At 37.3% G+C, this 16,221-nt stretch overlaps 1 protein-coding gene across 5 annotated transcripts in view; it reads left to right on the top strand.

Annotated features, from left to right (window-relative positions):
- AKAP7 (A-kinase anchoring protein 7) overlaps positions 1–16,221 on the top strand; it is a 140,402-nt gene that overhangs the window by 80,671 nt on the left and 43,510 nt on the right. The gene's annotated exons all lie outside the window — the stretch shown is intronic.

The following is a 16,221-nucleotide window of genomic DNA, read 5'->3' as shown; positions in this document are numbered from 1 at the left end:
CTCTGTAAGAGAGCTGCCTTCCATCAAAGTTTTGATGAAGACCAAACATTGCTGTTTAGGTTCATTGTAAAAGGCAAATTTAAATGCTTCTTGCATAATATAGATTTTGGCTGGCTTTCCATATCTTCTCTGTAATTACTTTAAACCAACCTTGAAGGAGAACTCAGTGCTTCATTGCCTTTCCCACTCCCATTTTCTAAAAAAAGAACAGAATGTAGATTTTACTGAAGGTATTGTGGGGCTGCATTATATAGCTCACAGCATGGATCTCCTATATTGCCATTGCACGGCTCTGTTCAGGTCATCCCAGATTACTGTGTTCCATTCACTGAGTTTTCTTTTATTGCTCTTTACCAGCTTGGTTTCTAAAATTCCCCTTATTATGACAATTTCTCTAGATTTTTCTCTCAGGCTTCTTTCTCTCTCACGCTTTTCTACTTCAGAGCAATTTAGTTTCTTTCAAACTTCACCCATCTTATATCCCCATATCAATCATTTAACATTATTTAAAAAATGGTTTTTGCCTGTTACACATACTCTATATTCTCCTGCCTTTATGAACATTAAAGCAATATCTGCATCTAAAATGATAATTATTATTTAATAATTAGCCAATTTTAATACACACTAGAGTCTTGTATTTGCAATGGATAATGACTGATTTTCTTGATCTTACCTGAGTTTTGCAACAGAGAATATACTGGGCAGGACTCTATCTTTGTGAGTTTCATTTCTTGTTCAGATTTTTTTTTTTGTATTATCTTTTTTTAAAAAAAATTTTATTGGAGTATAGTTGATTTTCAATGTTGTGCTAGTTTCAGTTGTACAGCAAAGTGAATCAGTTATACATTACATATATCCACTCTTTTTTAGATTCTTTTCCCATATAGGCCATTACAGAGTACTGAGTAGAGTTCCCTGTGCTATAAAGCAGGTTCTTATTAGTTATCTGTTTTATATATAGTAATGTGTATATGTCAATCCCAATCTCCCAATTTATCCCTCCCCTCCCTTACCCCCTGGTAACCATAAGTTTGTTTTCTATATCTGTAACTCTATTTCTGTTTGTAGATAAGTTCATTTGTACCCTTTTTTTAGATTCCACATATAAATGATATCATATGATATTTGTCTTTCTCTGTCTGACTTACCTCACTAAGTATGACAAACTCTAGGTCTATCCATGTAGCTGCAAGTGACATTATTTTGTCCTTTTTTATGGCTGAGTAATATTCCATTGTATATATGTACCACATCTTCTTTATCCATTCCTCTGTTGATAGACATTTAGGTTGCTTCCATGTCCTGGCTATTGTAAATAGTGCTGCAATGAACATTGGGGTGCATGTATCCTTTCGAATTATGGTTTTCTCCAGATATATGTCTAGGAGTGGGATTGCTGGATCATATGGTAGCTCTATTTTTAGTTTTTTGAGAAACCTCCGTACTGTTCTCCAAAGTGGCTGTACCAGTTTACATTCCCACCAACAGTGCATGAGCACTCCCTTTCTTCACACCCTCTCCAGAATTTACTGTTTGTAGATTTTTTGACGATGGCCATTCTGACCGGTGTGAGGTGATACCTCATTATAGTTTTGATTTGCATTTCTCTAATAATTAGTGATGTTGAGCATCTTTCCACGTGCTTTTTAGCTATCTGTATGCCTTCTTTGGAGAAATGTCTATTTAGATCTTCTGCCCTCTTGTTCAGATTTAACTGGCTTCCATTGGTATGGCTTCTCTTGAATTTGATACTAACTCAAATTTAATGTCTGTTTCCTGAACTTTGAATCAGTATTGTGTTGTTTGCATTAAAGAGTGAGACAGATTTCAGATCTTAAGATATTTTGTATTCAGAATTCTAGAGTGGAAGTTAGGCTTCAGGGACTCTGGGAACCTTCTGAAATTGTTTATAAAACTTTGTATGTAGGTACATATGTGGATTTTTCTGAGGAGAGAATTTATTAGATTTACATATTTCCTATCTCTTAATTTGTTAATGGTGCATTCTTGGAGAGCACTGGATTCCAAATCACTGATTTTCTTTTCAGCTGTCTCAATTATATCATTTAGGACATTAAAAAGAAAACGGGGGCTTCCCTGGTGGCGCAGTGGTTGAGAGTCCGCCTGCCGATGCAGGGGACACGGGTTCGTTCCCCGGTCCGGGAAGATCCCACGTGCCGGGGAGCGGCTGGGCCCGTGAGCCATGGCCGCTGAGCCTGCGCGTCCGGAGCCTGTGCTCCGCAACGGGAGAGGCCACAACCGTGAGAGGCCCATGTACCGCAAAAAAAACAAAAAAACTAATGACTGTGCTTCATTTCCAAGATCTCCAGTTGATTCTTTTTCATCCTTTCCTGTTCTGATCTTTGCTTTATAGATGCTATTCCTTCATTTATTTCTTTGATGATGTTAATATAATTAATTTTGAAAATTCATGTTTTGAAAATCTGATTCCTTGGGTGTGAATTCTACTATTTGTTGGGTCTTTTGTGGCACTTGATTTCCTCTGGTGCTTTTAAAGTTTTTTTTGAGAGCTCATTTAATTGTGCATGTTTCCCCCTCATAACCCCATGTGTGGTTTTGCAGATGTCTCAGTTCTAGTCCCACAGGGTACACTACTTTGTATGAGGTTAGGAACTGGCAACAGCAACCATCTTTGTCCATAAGGAGTTGGAGTGCATTCTTCTTGTGTCTCTTACCAACTTGCGAGGTTTTCTTAAGAGTAAAGATAATTTGCCTTTTGCCATATTGACTTCAAATATTTTTCCAGGTTTTATTTTGCATTTAGTTTTGGTCACAAGATATTTTTCATATTAAATGTTTTTAATTTTTGTAAAACTATAGATAAAAAAATTCTGTGATTTCTTTAATTATCATGATAGCGTCATCTCCAAACCAAAGATTTGATACATTTTCGTTTATATTTTCTTCTGATTTCTTTGTTATTATTTTTGCATTTGAGCTTTTCATCTATCTGTTGGGATCATTAATTAAGTAGTCAGACATAGAGGATTAACATAGAAATCCAGTTACTAAAAGTGGTTGTGAAATAGAGATTTAGTTTTAGGAAATTTTTTTAGAATGTTTTTTTTACACCCCACCAACCTTACTTTGTGTTCCAAAGATCACAAATTAGCAGCCTTTCATGTTGTACTCAACTAATACAGAGTTTTTAAATTTGTTTTTACAATTTTAATTACTTGCCAATCTGGGGGTGATTTTATGTAAAAAATCTGGGTTTCTGATGCCTTTGAATAATCCAGAAATGTGGCCACACGTGCTCTACATTCTTGCATGCAGTGATTTCCTGGGTGGGGTAGTAGGCACACCTTGAAAGTAGCTGCCTTTCATCAACCCCTGACTCTTGTTCTTCTACAGTTTGCCTAACTCACTTGCACTACTTGATTGGTTCCTGAAGACATCTGAGTTTGGATCCCCCGGCAGCTGCTGCTGTTCCCTGGGTCTACTTTTCATTTCCATGCTGAGCATTTTCCTCTCCAGCTTCTGCCATCATGCATCTTTATATGGAGTGTTAGGGGAGTTTGGTAGGATATGGAGGCAACAGTCACATGTTCAGATGCAAGAGAAGGGTACTACATTCTAATTCTCTCATAATAAGAAATGTGGTTGATATTATGCTTACCTAATATTGAGATATAACTCCTTCAAACCTAACTGCATTAATCAGCTAAAATTCAAAAAAGAAAAAAGTGAAAAACCAGTTCTTCCTGGTGAATCCAGGAATGAACTATAGTTCAGATATCCTAGAGTGGTGAAAGCTGTTGTCTGTGAGCTACTTACTGGAGTTGGGTGAATTAATTTTTCTCTTGCAGCTCTGTTCCATTTATATTTCCTTAGGGAAGGTAATTGACTAAATGACACCCTTTGTAAGATTGATGAGCAGTTTAGTGCTTGCAAAGACTAGTTTACTTTCAGCTGTCAGACACCTCTTAGAGGAGGCAGTGGGGAATTTGGAAAGGTCGAGAAGAGATATATATATATATATATATATATATATATTTATATATATATATATTTTTTGCTGGCCAATGTACTTCTTTATAGCTTCTGCAAGCAGAGGTAGAAACATGATTTTCTGAGAACCCCAGCTGTTTTTTGGTTTAATAATAATTATTCACCATTAATTTAATGAATGTTATTGAAAGTGTACAGTGTGTGCACTTCTCTCAGGTATAATGAGATACAGAGAAGTATAAGACATAGCCCTTAAGAGTGATATAGCGTTGGGGGGGGGGAGGGAGATGCAAGAGGGAAGAGATATGGGAACATATGTTTATGTATAACTGATTCACTTTGTTGTGAAGCAGAAACTGGCACACCATTGTAAAGCAATTATACTCCAATAAAGATAAAAAAAAAAAGTGATATAGCGTCACTGGGGAGCTAAGACTATATCTGAGAAATGGAGAGGGAGGAGGAGTAGAGAAATAGGGCTTCATCCCTGACAATAATGGGCTTTGATAGGACACAGTGGAAGAAGCTTTAGCTTCTAGGAAAGTGGGGATGGGGCGCGGCAGAGCTTGGATAAATAGGATGAGGTGGATAGAAGAGAAAGGACACTGTCCAGGAACAATAGGTACAGTTTACAGGGGGGAGAGAAGCAATAGATTGGGAGGCAGGGTTGGGGTAATATTAGTGATAATATTAAGTGATAGGAATAATAGTAATATTAGAGATAGGAGGCACCGTGACTGAGTCTACAGTCTAGTTAGCTGAGGAAGCTACAGAGGGGAGGTTTGTGTGTTTGAGGAGTTGGTGAGGGAGGTGGGAAAGGAGATGGGCACAGTTGAATATACTAAGTCAGTGAGTAAGTGATAAAGGAAACTGAGTAGATAGATGTGAGATAAAAAGAGGGTGAAGTTTAATACTCAAGAATGACTTAGGATTGGATCCTAAAGATAAGACCTTCAATTAGTTCTAACTGTAGAACAGAGGCAGTGAGAGGGTTAGGGGTGGGCTGACCATCAGCTGAAATAGAAACAAACAGGCCTATGCAGATATGGTGATAGAAGAGGACAGGGGTCATAGGCAGTAAGTTAGCGTCATCAGAGCTGTAGTCAGCAGTCTTGTAGCCAATGTCAGATAGGTCAGACCAACAATACACCAGACTCAGACTTTATGGGCTGAAATGACTATGGAGAATTCCAAGTGAGTTGAGTCAATGACTTTATTCTATCCAGGTGTCCCTGCTTTTTTAGAATCACTCTTAGACCTGGACAGCTTAGACCAGTCCTGTCAGTCTTAAAAGCCTTGTCATGGTCCATCCAGCGATTCCCGGTGGTCCTGTGTAGGTAGTGGTTCAGCCAAAAGGAAAGTACTTTTTGGGGTTACTTCTAAGGAGACCCTGAGATTTGACTGTGGTGTTCTAACCTTCCATGCTTCTTTACCATTAGGGGTCAGGGCAGAGCTCCAAAAGCTCTGAATCTTGCCCAGTTTGGTATGTAAGCGTGGGGGTCTTCTTTATGGAAGATAATGATGTCAGTGTAATTGACCCATTGGTTGATAGGGTAGGAAGGGGTGCAGGGAAAAGGAAGTCAACAGTTTTTTTTCCTTGGGTGAAAGGCGTAGCTAGGACAAATATCTTTCAGCTTTCTAGAATCCATAAATCTGAGCCTTTGTCATATCAGTGATAAGTAATACATTTCTAAAATGTTTAATTTGAAAATGTTTATGTTGCTAAAATGTCATACATCACTTAAAGGTTTACTTAGTAGGTAGGGGTGTTGGCATTAGATATGTGCTTAAACGTCTGTTTTTGCTGACATGAATCATTTACTTTTTTTTTGTTTTACATCTTTATTGGAGTATAATTGCTTTACAATGTTGTGTTAGTATCTGCTGTATAACAAAGTGAATCAGCCATACATATATCCCCATATCTCCTCCCTCTTGCATCTCTTCCCACCCTCCCTATCCCACCCCTCTAGGTGGTCACAAAGCACCGAGCTGATCTCCCTGTGCTATGCATCTGTTTCCCACTAGCTATCTCTTTTATATTTGGTAGTGTATATAGGTCAATGCTACTCTGTCACTTCGTCCCAGTTTCCCCTTCCCGGACCCTGTGTCCTCAAGTCCATTCTCTACGTCTGCATCTTTATTCCTGTCCTGCCACTAGGTTCATCAGAACCATTTTTTTTAAGATTCCATATATATGCGTTAGCATACGGTATTTGTTTTTCTCTTTCTGCCTTACTTCACTCTGTATGACCAGTAAAAATGTGCTTCATTGTGCTTATCTTATGAATGATTTAATAGTCTAAGGCTACACTTTTGTTGGGCTTTAAACTCTTATGGCTTTAATCACTATTTCTCAAAGTTTGGTCCATGTATCCCTGGCAGTCCCTGAGATACTTTATCTGTGAGGGCAAAACTATTTTTATAATAATACTAAGATATTATTTGCTTTTTCCTCTGGATTATCATTTGCACTGATGATGCAAAAGCAGTGGTGGGTAAAACTGTGGGTTACCAGTGTGAATCAAGGCAGTTGCAAAAAAAAAAAAAAGCCAATTTCACCTAAGAATGGTCTTGCTGAGTAGTAAGAATTATTAATTGTATTTAATCTCAATCTTTGAGAATGTGTCTTTTTAATATTTGTGTGACAAAAATGGGAGGTGTTCATAAAGCACCTCTGCATATTGAAGTGGGAGATTAACTCAGGGAAGAGCACTGTGTGGTTGTTTAAGTTGCGAGCTAAAATAGCCACTTTCCTTCATGGAACACCATTTTTTCTTGAAAATTGACCCATGGACATTTTTCATTTTCACACTTGGGTGTTCGGCAGACATCTTGAAAATAAATAAACCTGTCACATCAAGGACAACTGACATGATTTACTGCTAATGATAAAATTCAAGCTTTCAGGCAATAATAAGAATTTTAGAAAACTGTAATCTATTACCTTGAGTTGACAGATTCTTAAATTTAAAGACTTTCTCCCACTTTTAAAAAAAATTTATTTTATTTATTTATTTTTGGCTGTGTTGGGTCTTTGTTGCTGTGCATGGGCTTTCTCTAGTTGCGGCGAGCGGGGTTACTCTTCGTTGTGGCGCATGGGCTTCTCATTGCGGCGGCTTCTTTTGTTGTGGAGCATGGGCTCTAGGCACGTGGGCCTCAGTAGTTGTGGCACGTGGGCTCAGTAGTTGTGGCTCGTGGGTTCTAGAACGCTGTCTCAGTAGTTGTGGCACATGGGCTTAGTTGCTCCGCAGCATGTGGGATCTTCCTGGACCAGGGCTCAAACCCGTGTCCCCTGCATTGGCAGGTGGATTCTTATCCACTGCGCCACCAGGGAAGCCCCCCCACTTTTTTTTAATGGAAAATTTTATACACAAAAGTAGAGAACACAGAGTAGAATAAGGAACTCCATTTTTCCAGTTTATCTATCACACTATCTGTCTTTACTTTATTGAGGTATAACTTATCCACGAGACTTGTACCTGTTTGAAGTGTATAACTTGATGAGTTTTTAACATATGTATGCACTTGTGAAACCGTTATCATCATCAAGATACTGAAAATTTCCTTCACCCCCAAACATTTACTTGCTCCCCTTGGTAATCCATAAAGACTTACCTAATGAGGTGGTGTGATGTTAATGAATTTTTTGATGTTATATAATGATAGATGTCAAAATATGGAGAATCTGCATAACTCAGTGAATCAATATTTTTAAAATGACTGATGTGTGTTGTTACAAAGACATGCATGGATAAAAGGCCCATTAAAAGGTCAATATAGACCACAAGATTTGACTGTAAAGAGTATGAAAAGTTCATTGTTATGCTTTTAAGATTCCACATTGCAACTAAACTTTAAGAAACTACAACTTGTCAAGTTTTGATGTAATATCAAAGAAGAATATCTGCAGTTATCTGAAAAGGCTATTATTCTCTTCCTTCTTCTAAATATACTTCTATGTGAGGCTGGATTTTTCTTATACTTCAAATGAAACAACATATTGCAACAGATTGAATGCAGAATCAGATATGAGGATAAAACTGTCTGATTAAGCCAGACATTAAAGAAAATTATGAGAATGAAAAATAATGCCATTCATTTCACTAGAAAAATTTTTAATTAAAAAAATATAGGTATTTTCACAAAACATTATTATATAGTGGATTTATTATTGATATTTTGAAAGGAATGAATAAATAAAATTTTAAAAATTCTGTTTTAATTTCTAATGTAGTAAATATTGACAACATAATCCAAATAAACAAAAGCTCTTGGTAGGGAGAGATTGTAGATAAGTTTTAAGAGTGTTAAGGGGTCCTGAGGCCAAAACATTTAAGAACTCCCGATTTAGTTCATGTGTCCAAGAAAACTATGAAAAAATTTAATCCTCAGACAACATTCCAAACTTAATTTTGATCAATATTTCCTACTCTTTCTTTGAACAAATTAATTTTGATGGCTACTCAGTTATCTCTCTATAAAATATAAACTAGGTTGATTCCTCTCTCCTTAATGTTTTTGTTTATCCCTTTTAAGTTTCCATTTAAGCATTCTGTGGTAAGAATGTGACAAGTAGAAAAATACCCAAGACTGACAATAGCATAGCTATATGAAACGATGCATTAAAAAAATCATTATTATGTGAAATTTATATTCTATAATATAGGAATGCCTCTTTTGTGGTAGGCAGGACCAAAACATTTTGTCTTGTTTTCTTTTGCACAGGCTGACAGGGAGATGATTAAGAAAATTTCATCTCTAGTTAGACTGAGTAAGATGAATCTACCTCAAGCATGTTAGAAGAGGGAAAAGTGAAAAGACAATTTATCACCTAAGGGAACTGTACATTTTTTTTTTTTACTTGAAAACTTAATTATCAAGTAATTTAATAAGAGCTGAGTGCAAGGTATTTAATTATTTACTCTATGACACACAAATTGAATGGCCATGGAATTTATTACCCAGATGGATACTTGTAAGTGTACTACGCTGGGTTAAAAGAAGAAAACCAAGAGTATCCTGCTTTAAATGGGACTTACATCATCCTACCTAGAAAGCATAGTGTTCTTGAAAAGTGGAACCTTTGACGTGGTAAAATATTATATTTCAAATGCCAGTCTTGTTCCTTTTTGTAATCTAATTGTCCTCTTCTTACAATGTTTCCTTGATGAAACCTGTCTTCTAAAAAGAAAGTGAAGTTTCATTATTTATGCCCCTAATAAAATTGAAAAGCAACTGATAGTTGGAACTCTCAGCTTGTTTCTTTCCATCTGCTTGAGTTAGAGAAAGTTGCAGGGTAAGTAACTGAGCAAATTAACCGTAATGATGGCTCACTGTATTTTAACTGGTATATCAGCTATTAATCTGATGCTAACACAGAGTGACACCTGTGGCTCAGGCTATTTTGAAAATCCAGCCATCCATTGGCCTGGTTTCAAACCTTATGATTTATATTAGATGCCTTGAGAACCTTACCTATTAAAGGGGTAGTGCTATGTGGTAAATTTAACTATGTGACAAATTAAGCATCACTGCTAGAATGATGCAATGATAATTTGTGTTATTTTATGATTTATGTGTACAGCCTCTGATTTTAAGTGTATTTTAGAAAATGTGAAAGAAAATATTGAATTCCAAATAAAAAGAAAAATAAATGAATGAAATGGAGGGCAGATTCTGCAGTCAAAAGAAGCCATTAAGATATAGGGAATTAGTCTTAGGAGAGCCTACCTAAGTTGCCAAAAGTTATGGCTAACTGGCCCATCACATTGCCTAATTGCCTCTGAACGTGTTTTTTCACCAAACTAATTAATGCTTCTTAATGTTTTAAAAGTACTTAACACAGTGCCTGACATATAAAGTTATAAAAGTGTTAGTTATTAAGATTAATGGCACTACTAGTTATACTAGAATACTTATTGCAACAGTATTCTTACTTTCCTAACATCAGAACACCCAGTCAGATTTTTATAAATTTGCCTCATTCCTAATGCTGTCCTTAAATCGGCATGGATTAATTGGTGCATTTCAAAAATAAAAATGCACATATACACAAATATAATATATCTATCAAGTGCCTTTTATGTATTTATGTAATATTTTATATTGCATACACATATTTATATATAATTTATGTATAAAAATACAGTGGTGAAGATGGAAAACTGACTTTTTTGGGGAGCTATGGGAAAAACACAATAAAGCGTTACCTATGTTTTGTATAAAATACCTAAAGCACTAACTGTAGCTAACAGGAAGAACAACATTTTGCCTATTCATGAATTGTGGCTCTATTTGATCTTCTATTGACTAGGGTATTCAGGGGAATATTCTGTTTTGGTTCTGGCTGTGAGTACAGGAAACTACATTTGATTATCATGTTTTATTTTTCCTACCAGGGAACCATAGCTGCTAAATATATTTTCATTGCTAACAGCTCTGATCAAAGCAGAAGCTTTTACTTAAGAAGTCAATCTTGGCCTAATATGGTTTAGAGAAAGGGAGTTCACAGTTTTGCTCCAACTATGCATTTTTAGCAAGAATTTAGTTGATAAGTGTGGCATACATTTATCTATATATGATAGATTTTTTAAAAAATCTGGGCTTCCCTCGTGGTGCAGTGGTTGAGAGTCCACCTGCCGATGCAGGGGACATGGGTTCGTGCCCCGGTCCGGGAAGATGCCACATGCCATGGAGCGGCTGGGCCCGTGAGCCATGGCCGCTGAGCGTGCACGTCTGGAGCCTGTGCTCTGCAACGGGAGAGGCCACAACAGTGAGAGGCCCGCGTACCTCAAAAAAAATAAAAATAAAAATTACTGTGCCACCCTTTATCAATTCACTTTTTAGGGCTTTTATCGTTTTTTGCTATACAAAATTATTTATAGACCTTTTCAAGAACTTTTCTAAGTTGAATTGACCAAACAGTAGATACCACATTTTTATTAAAAGTTAAATATAAAACTCGTCTGAGTTTTGCCTCTTCTGAGTCCATTCTTTTCCCGCCCTGATTGCTGATTGGCAGAGCTGTCCCTTCCCTGTGAGGCGGTGGGCTTTAGGGCACGTGGGCTCCACTTTTGCCCTGATTGGTTCCATTCTTCTTGCCAGTGATTAGTTTAGGAAGTGGCACGTGACCCAGTTCTGATAAGTGAGGGGAAGTCTGCTTGGGACCTCAGAGAACAGTTTTCTTGATGATGCATAATTTATTGGGAAGAGAACGTCATTTTTTAGCTGGAAATTGTTGAGTATACATGCGATCCCTGGACTTAGCAGCATCTTAACGACGGGGACACTAGGTGACTTCAAGCCCGTGTGCTGAGTATGGGAGACTAGTAGGTGAATCTTGATGATCTTAAGCCACAGAAATAACCAACCCAAATGTCATAGGAGGTAATGACATTTTGAAAAATTCGTAACCTCTTGAATCAGGAGTTTTTTGTTACTTGCAGCTGAATGCATCCTAACAGATACACATTTTGAATGTAAATTGCAAAATGTATTAACAGAAAAGAGACTCAGTGTTTTGGGTTTTTAAGCACAGTTCTGGTAGTTACTAAAACTTGTTAGATGAATCCGTAAACAGAATGAATACTGACATAGTGTATCAGAAGAGTGTCAGCCTAGACCATGGTGGATCATAGACAGATCCTGAGACCTGCTGAAACCAATCTTGATTTAACTGCATTTCATCTAGTATAAGAGAATTTTCTTTTCATTATCTTGGGGATTCACTTTCATTCTTCTGTATCACTTTAAATGTTATTAGAGGAAAAAAACTTCAATAATTATATACTGAGTTATTAAAGCACCTTTTATTTGAAGTCTTCAAATGCTTTACATAGCAGGAAATGTGACTGTTGTCTTGCCCAAGACAAACAGTGAACCACTTTCAGAACTACACGTATTGAGGATATTCTACATAAAGAATTAGGACCTGTGAAAACCCCCCAATAAGTTGGGAACTGTAGAACCAAATTTTGTGTTGTTTACATTGTTAAACTACAAATAGAATCTACTTATTGGGTCCTTTTTGGCTTTTTGAAATACATGTTTTCTTCCTATGAAGGATGTTTCTTTCTCTCTGAAAGGTTCAGGGCATTAAAGGATTAAAGACACTTGAATAAGAAAGCAGCCATAGCGGATAATACGAATACTGGCCAGCAGATTAAGTGTATTCTCTGCTTTTCTTTCTCTCTTTTTTTAAGTAGGTTTTAACATGCAAACATTTCACTTGTCCATGAGTAGGTAACTCATGTCAGTTTTTGTGAATTCATTGTTAATGCCTGCAAAGAAGGACAGACCGTAAAAAAGCAGGCCTGAACAGTATCTGTCCAGGGTAGATGACTGTCACCGGCCTTTGTCCTCCGGTACTACACTGCCTTCCTAAAACTGTCAAATGGGATTTACCACAATGCAAATGCTGGGCTTCCTTCTGCTCCTTTCACGCGTGCCTGCAAATGTGGGCCCCCCACCTTCCTTTGACCCAGACTTTCTCTCTCACCTCCTCTGGCAGCACCCCTCGACTCAAGAGTTAACTTCACCCCAAGAGCCGACGTGCTTATCACATTAGCACATACTCAGTGTGTAATAAATAGCACCTGGAATCAAATTGAATTGATAAAATGGTATAATACAAATTCAAGGTGTCCAGGTACACACTGTAACTTCTCAGCCCTTCTCCCAGCCCTGCTGCTGTCTGTTCTCTGAGCAGGGAAATAGATTCTCTGCCCTAATTGATTTCTCACCATTAAGGAGAGGGCTTCAATTACATACATTGTTTAAGGTTTGGCCACATACATAGAAAAGAACTGACTGAATAATAAGCAGGGTGGAGGCATTTGAAGCTTGGCACTAAGCTGGCATGTGTCAGTGGAGATTGGGAAGGTCATTATGGATTGGTAAGGAAGGACTTCCTTTGTACCTCTGGTTATCTGCTTGTTTCCTCTCCTTTCCTAAGTGCACATGGTATATTATGTTTTTCTCCTTGTGTTTCATATATAGGAAAAAACACATTGTCTTTCCAATTACATACTGAAATTGTACAGCATATGGCAGTTTCAAATACAGATAACTATAACTTTCAGTTTTTGAGAAAAACGGCTAAAGCACTGCAGAGAGAAGTTAAAAAGTCTTTGTTGAAAATATGACTAAAGTAGGAATAATGTTAAAAAACCTTGGCTCCCAAATTTCTGGTTGGTCAAGATTCTTTTAGCTGGTAATTAAAAAGGACTTTACTGGTGAGATTTACAGATTATCCTTAAAGTTTTTCAGTTATAATTTTTCAGTCTCTTTCCTTTGCAGACAGACACTCATAAGAACAGCTTTCAAATATCAATATTTAATGATGTAGTTTCAGAACCTTGCCCTTTGGGTACAAAATGGCTACGTAGATGTAGCATGAGTCAGAATGGAGTAGCATCTATGTGGTAGGTATATGCTTACTGTGGATTGATTATTGAGAATTAAAATTTAGTTTTACAGGAACATAGAGAAACAGAATACAATATTAAGTCCATCTAAACTTCTTCAAGCCCAGAGTAACTGCTTGGTTTTTGGTACTCTGATGTCAACATAAAAAAATTGGGATATATTCCAGAACATCCCAGTTTTCATGAGTTGTGTTTCCATAAATTGTCAAGCATTTTTTTTTTTTAATTTATTTTATTTATTTATTTATTTTTGGCTGCGTTGGGTCTTCGTTGCTACGTGTGGGCTTTTCTCTAGTTGCGGCGAGCAGGGGCTACTCTTCATTGTGGTGTGCGGGCTTCTCATTGCGGTGGCTTCTCTTGTTGCGGAGCACAGGCTCTAGGCATGCTGGCTTCAGTAGTTGTGGCACGTGGGCTCAGTAGTTGTGGCTTGCGGGCTCTAGAGTACAGGCTCAGTAGTTGTGGCTCACGGGCTTAGTTGCTCCGCGGCATGTGGGATCTTCCCAGACCAGGGCTTGAACCTGTGTCCCCTGCATTGGCAGGCGGATTCTTAACCACTGAGCCACCAGGGAAGCGCCAAGCATTTCTTGAAGTTATGTAACTTTTCACTGAAACTGTGACATTTCTTGGTGTAACAGTTTCTGTTAAGAGTGCTACCTGCTTTATAAGGAAATCTTCCTGAAGTGTGCCTTCTGTGCTTAAAGGCATGTCTCCTAAGGCTTGGTTCCAGAATTTGGAGGGATAAAGCGTTTTCCTCCTCTTTTTACACTTCATGATTTGATGTCCTCTTTCTCTCCACTCTTTTGAATACAGGAACATTTACTTTTTCTTTTCTTTCTCATTTGCTTCTGTAAGTTGTCAAACTCAGATTTCCTTTCTTAATGAATGGGAGATCTCAGAAGAATTGGTAATCTGTACAGTTTTACAGAGTCAGAATATTACAGTGAGATTTTTTCCCTTAGAGTCAGACTTTTATAGCAAGGTTGGCCAGAAATCCAAATATACATGTTTTCAGTTATAGATAGAAAATAAAGCCAAACAGTGACAAAGAGAATAGAGTCTTTGGTCATAGTTAAGAATTATATTTTCCCATTGGAGATAGTAATCAGAGCTGATATTTCAGAGTACATGAAGAAGAGGCAGCTGCTGCCCCCTCATACTTTTTAGTTTTATTCCTGCCATTTCAACCATTCTGATAAAAATTCAAACAGCTATAGCAGATATGGGCAACTGTTTTAACCATGATTTTTTTGTAGCAAGGCCTGTGAGAAAAGAAAACATGAAAAGGTTATGGTTTTAAATTTATGAACATGATATCAGATATTTTTTCTCATTGATGTTAACCTTACTTCTTTTTCTAATCTTCTAGTTATGGTAGATCTCTATATATTACTGAAAGGAGTCTGTTAACCCCCTAATAAAACCCTACTAATATTTTCTAGGATTACTTGTGAATGGTCCAAGTTGCTCCTTTTCGTGGAAGGTGAATGCTTCCCAGGGTTGTTCTGGTGCCCGTGTTCTCCCTTGAGTCATTTCCCCAAGGCATAGCAGGCAGCAGGGCCAGGCTCCGGCTCCAATAAAGGACCTGTCTTTAGGTCTTTGTTTTAAAATAGGATTTTAAATACTCTAGCACCATTAATAAAAGGATCTGGTGACAAAACATGAGAAACCAAGGCATTTACAACATATTACCATAGAGCTTGATTACATAACTATTTTTCTGAACATTATTCTGAAATTGGAAGAGGTTTCATAAAGTATATACCTGATACCACACACAAATTGTGTTTAATAATAAGGAACTCAGCAATGAGATGCTCAGGGCTTATGCAGCCAGACAGATTGAATTCAAATCCCATTATTGTTCCAGTTCTCTGAGAGATTTTGGCCAAGTTACTTTCCTGAGGTTAAGTTTTTCGCCTGTGCAGTGGGGATAGTAATTGTACCTGCCTCAGAGCCGTGGTAGGGATTAAATGAATGATTAAATGTAAAGCCCTTAGCAAGTGCCTGGTATATAGTAGGTGTCCAGGAAATGTTAGCGATTATTTTTAATTTTAACTTACCACTTGATTGTTTTGTGAGATAGGGATGGGTGAGGAGGGGCTTACATCTAAACTATTCAAGTTAGTTACATACTGACATACTGTTGTATTTCTAAATAATTGGGTAAAAGATGGCTACTTTCTAGGTCCTTCTGAATGATAGCTACTCAGATTTGCGGGGGGAGGGCGCATGGAATGGCAGGGAAACGGATCTATTTTTTTCACCAGAATTCCATATATATAGCTTGTTTCCTAAATGAAAACATACAGACACATGAATTTCTTAGTTATTTTTGAGTTGAAAATTTGTGTATATGAAAACTTATGAAATCTGTAGAAGGAAAATCACATTTAATTGTATGTTGAAGGAATCATCTTTATTGAAAAAAATCCAAAACTATGCAGTGTGAAAACCATTCTTGGAAATCCTGAGCTAGGAGTAGTCATAAACCTACAGGGTGAAATTACAGCCTTTCAGAACTGAGAAAAACCTTAGTGACCTTGAACTCAGACTCCATCCCCTCTTTGAGGTTAAACGGTGTGCTAATTATTTGCACAATTAAAAGCAGTTTTAAAACTCCTGTCTTCAATTTCTCAGTTGTTTTCTAATCTTTTATCATGGTTAATTCACTTTTAACGCTTATGAAAAAAAAAAGCCTCTAACATAGCCACGCCACCTGCCCACCCCACCTTGGATCGCAGGATATCCTGAGATACACACTGTTACTTAGCTAATGATACAATTTATATCTTTCATTCTTAATTGTATGTTTTCAGTA

This window comes from Orcinus orca, chromosome 12 (assembly GCF_937001465.1).
Source record: "Orcinus orca chromosome 12, mOrcOrc1.1, whole genome shotgun sequence".
Taxonomy (NCBI): domain Eukaryota; kingdom Metazoa; phylum Chordata; class Mammalia; order Artiodactyla; family Delphinidae; genus Orcinus; species Orcinus orca.
This window is presented reverse-complemented; position numbering and strand designations above follow the sequence as displayed.